General features: G+C 38.2%; 1 non-coding gene across 1 annotated transcript; it reads right to left on the bottom strand.

Moving 5' to 3' along the window:
- Positions 1 to 319: 319 nt before the first annotated feature.
- trnar-ucg (transfer RNA arginine (anticodon UCG)) lies at positions 320 to 392 on the bottom strand. Its single transcript has one exon. It is a non-coding gene; the product is annotated as a tRNA-Arg (tRNA).
- Positions 393 to 4815: the final 4423 nt, after the last annotated feature.

Genomic DNA, 4815 nt, shown 5'->3' with positions numbered 1-4815 from the left:
ATACTAAATACAATGAGTAAATAAACATAATGCATTTGAGTTACATTATCATATTTGCTTTGGGTTCTCGGGACTCTAATAAAGTACTTAAATAACCCAAAACTGTTTAAGTTAGAAAACTTGAATCAATTGGTGCAATCGGTTTCCCCAAATCATTTGAGTTAACTTAACTTGTCAGGTTTTACAGTGTAGAACAAGGAACTATAGACAATGATATAGAAGAGTACGAGAAAATAGAAGGAAATTAACCCATTAAATTTGATAAAGTTTTAATAATGCGTCGGGTAGGTTCCTCCGGGAAAATTTGTAGACATACAAATAACCACGAAGGGACTCGAACCCTCAATCTTCTGATCCGAAGTCAGACGCCTTATCCATTAGGCCACGTGGTCTTCTATGGGTCACGGGCTCTTCAATTAGACCAGGTGGTCATTAACACAAAAACAAAGGATGGCTGACTGTAACACCTCTAGCTATTGTGTGTTTATATATATTAATGCATTTCATGCCTCTACAAGAGAATTCTTTTTTTTAATACACTGTCTTATATTTTATATTTGAATGCTCTCTTTTTAGCGCAACTAAGTCAGTTCCTGCAAGAGCTGAGCTGATAGCCTGAGCATGGTTGTTCCATCCCTTTAGTGCTGCATTTTTCCTGTTTGTCTTTAGTCTCCCCAGGAAGAGGACAGGAAGTTGATTGGGGAAAAGGATGTTTGAGCTTTCTCAGCTGTGTTTCAGGTGATCTAAAACCAAAGTGACCGTCCTTTGGTCCACATGGCAAATGTCACCTTTCCTTCAGGCGGAAGTAGCCAGGCTTTGTTTACCATGCAGTTATTGTGAAATTCCTCTCCTGTGTATTATAGCACTGAAGAAAACACCAGGAGCTCAAAGTGCATGCATTAACCTTAATGAGGTCTGTGTGTTTGCATTCTGGTTAGATCTACATGTATGTGATAGTGCATGACGCAAGAATGAACTCTACACTCCATATAAACCCTCTCAGTTTATCTCATTCACTTTACACTTGCAGCCTATGTTGGCATCTCTAAACACGTGGTGACATTTGTAAAATCAACATTAAAAGGATAATACTTCAAAAGTAACTGGTAACATTCTTTAACATTCTGAATGTTCACAGGTTTGTGGTTGTATGTGTGAATGTGTGCTGAAAGATTTTTTATTATTTTTTTTGCTGCACATGAAGATCCAGTGTTACTCGCTCTGCCACTATTTTCAGTCTTTCGTTCCAGTTAAACATTTGGTAACTTTTTTTACTCATGACTTCGAGATATTTCTGTCATTTACAAGCAGTACCTCTACAGGAATGGAAAATAAAGCCAATGCGGACATGCCAGAAACTACTTCCTCTAGAGGTGTTCAAGCATGCTAACAGATGCAGCTGGTCTGCTAGCCCTGATCTCTGATAACTGGAGTCACTGAACTGGATCCCCATTTCGGATCATCTCGTTTTGGAGCAGTTCCTTTGAATTATCTGACATCTGATATGACTTGCTGTGAGTCAGCCTGTCTAAAACATTTGCATTTTATTTTGATTTGTTTCTGTTTCAAATGACATAAAACTCTGTATACATATAAACTTGTAGTGTTTCACTAAACAGGGTGGATCAGTTACATTCTGTGGATTTCCAAAGAAGCCAGAACATTTATGACAATCAAGTTTTTTTTTACATGTTGTTACTACTTGAGTATTTTGACTATTGTTTCTTCTCCATGCAGCTAGGAAGATGGCAAAGTTAGACTAATTCAGTAGGCATTCCAGTAATGCCTATTACTTCCCCCCCCCCAACCCTTTAAAATGTTTTAAAATGTTAGCAACTTACTAATTGGCCATTATCAATTATAATAATCCCCATATTCACACATATCACACAACAACAACATATCATTTGCATTATCTGGGAAGCTTTCTGTTAATCGTTAATTAGAAAAGGGTGTTTATTTTCTGTATCTGTGGAAGTGATTAGAACTGTTAATCGCCATTCAACGGCATGATAAGGACTGAAGCACTGGTTGTGTATTGACCTACAGCTACACTAGCAGATAGGAGTGACAGGGTCTAAGTACCTGATGCAACTTCAAACTAAAGTGGCCCCTTTCATGACAAAAGGCTTTTCTGAATAGAGCTTTGACACCTTATTGTGTGTTTGTTTGCATTCTTGGACAAGCTAAGACATCTTCCTGCAATACTGGCTCCCGAAGTGGATCCAAAGGGCTGTGAAGTCCAAGTCTGTGACTGAATTGCTCTCAAACAATAATTTCTGACGTCATTCAGTGTGTTTAAGGGTCTCCCCATTGTAAATGAATAAAATGCTGAATGAAGTTCAGTTTCCTGACTCGTTATCCCACCTAAGCAGCTGTGAGTGTAACTTTATTTCCTTACTATGTTTCTTTTGTTGCATACATGGGGCTTTCACAGTAAAGATGGATGTAATGCTAAAGTAATGCTTTAATCATGTAAGAACATTTCCTTCTGGGCATGCAGAAAGCTCAGCTAGTCCCCTTTCCGCTTGCCCAGAAGGAAAGCTGCAAATAGCTGATCCTTTTCGTACTGCTTTTTTTTTTTTTTTTAGCACCATCTGTTTGTTGAAGTGTGTGTTCGTGTGTGAAATGTGGGGATCATTCATATGCAGAGATCGGCAGCAGCAGGCTGTCTAACTGTGCTGTCTAGCTCCCCCTGAAAGGTCCTGCAGCTCTCTCTAAACTTCAGATGACATCCTGACATCAAACACTCTTCGCATTTTCACACATAGGTGTGTTGATGTTTGAATCACTGGGTATGAATGCTACACTACAGGACATGTTTGCCTGCACGAGCAAAGTCCTTGTAAAGACATCCTGTTTGTGTGGGCTTCTTGTGTATCATGGGAAATACCCTAGACCAAGATGTGTGTAAAACAGTGATTTTCTTTGGTAACTTGAGGAGGGGGGCAATAAACCTAATTATGGATTATTTCAAGGGTTATCTTTTCAGATTAGGGTGTGTTTATTATCTAATAAAAATAAGCCTTGGGTAAATTTGAGCCTATGCTTCAGTGTTCGCTTTCAGTTTTGAAGGAAACATTGATGTTTGATAGCATGGCTTCAGGCAAGTAAATTTTTTCTTTGCAACTGTTGGCATGATTCAGCTTGCATTGAAGATTGTGTTATTTCAGACCCATTTTACAAGCATCTTGGAGAAGATCCATCTGAAGTGGACTATGTTCCTGTTGCTTTTGAGACATAGTCCACTTCAGAGTCTTCATGTGTGAAGCATGGTCGGACAAGCTTCACTTTTTAAGGATGTGAAGCCTTCATAGACATGTCAGGAAGTCTGAAAATCTGCAAACCTGTGGTTTAAGTTCTTCCCCTAACCTGAAGTTACCCAAAATGCATATATTGCTACATTAAAATGCAGCACAGGTGTTTGGAAGAGATCAACTATCTATGGCTTACTCATGGCATAAGAAGTTTTTACAAACGGTCACATTAAAAGAATTGTGAAAGCGATTTGATGAGCACTACATGGTCACACCTAAAACATGCCTGTAACTGCAACTTTATTGACTAATAGTTCTGATCTGAGATAATTGTGGGTAGAATAGCATGTCATCTTTGGTAAAGATGTGCTGTTGGATAATGGTGATCTCGCAATTTGCAGAAGAATGTAGCTACCTTGCAAGGCAAAAGCTTCACCCTATAATACACCACTGAGATGTTTCTCAGTAGAGCTCCTATTTTGCTTTGCTTGTTCAAGCCCCCCACATTGCAAATGCACGTATATGTGCACACAGCTGATGCAACACAGTTTCTCACCAATAGTGTCGCACAATTTCTGTGGCATCTGGCACTGCATCAAAATACAGCACTTTGCCAGTAGAAGTAGGTCAGAAGAAGGCTACAAGCTAGTTCACATGCAAGTAAACAATGCAGGTTTCAACTGGCAGGAAAACCAGATTTCCAAATATTGTATAAGAATTGGGAATTTTTTAAGGGCACCTTTAGCCAAGGATAATTAGAATCTTATTAAATTATCATCACCACCAAAAAACAGAAAAACACTGTTTGAGTAGCTACTACTGTAATCTAGCTGGGTGTGTAGTTTTTTTCTGACTGCAATCTTTTGCTACCCACCCCCAAACCCACCCCTACCAGAAAAACAAGGAAGAAAGAAAAAGCCAAACAACAAACACAGCAAGAAGCCTTTTTGATAGTCCACCTATCATAAAGCAATTCTCAAAAAGGATGAAGAGACTGACAACAGATTCCTTACAAAGTTCATAAAACAATAAAAATATATTTTTATATAATTTATATATTTATAAAAAGGCAGGCAGGTTGATGGGCATCGATATCAACATATCAGGACATTTTTTTGTTTGAAATGTGTTTTTTATTTTAGTTTTCATCGCACATGTAAAGTATTATTTTTTAAAGAGTAAACAGCTGTTATGTTGTTTGTTATTTGGATACTAGCTTGCCATCTGTTTTTCGTACGTAGTAATGTCAAGTCATTGTGGTCTCAAGTGTTCATCATCTGCAATATAAAATGATCATATTTCCATTGTTAACAGGTCTCCCAAAAACAACAAAACAATGCGCTCAAGAACATCTTGACAGCAGCTGACGTCTTTGCTGTGCTGTTGTTATATGCTCTGTTCACAATGTGAACTAAAAGTTTAACGACCGAGGACAAAGGTTTTACTCTGAAACAGTGCCCAGTGATTCATTGTTGAACTTCTTTCTCGAGCAGTCACGCTACATTTTTCTGTAAGTTTTGAGATAAAAAAAAAAAGGTTCTGTGGGGAAATAACTGAT

This window comes from Pundamilia nyererei, unplaced genomic scaffold (assembly GCF_000239375.1).
Source record: "Pundamilia nyererei isolate P.nyererei 1_Seehausen unplaced genomic scaffold, PunNye1.0 scaffold00082, whole genome shotgun sequence".
Lineage (NCBI taxonomy): Eukaryota > Metazoa > Chordata > Actinopteri > Cichliformes > Cichlidae > Pundamilia > Pundamilia nyererei.
This window is presented reverse-complemented; position numbering and strand designations above follow the sequence as displayed.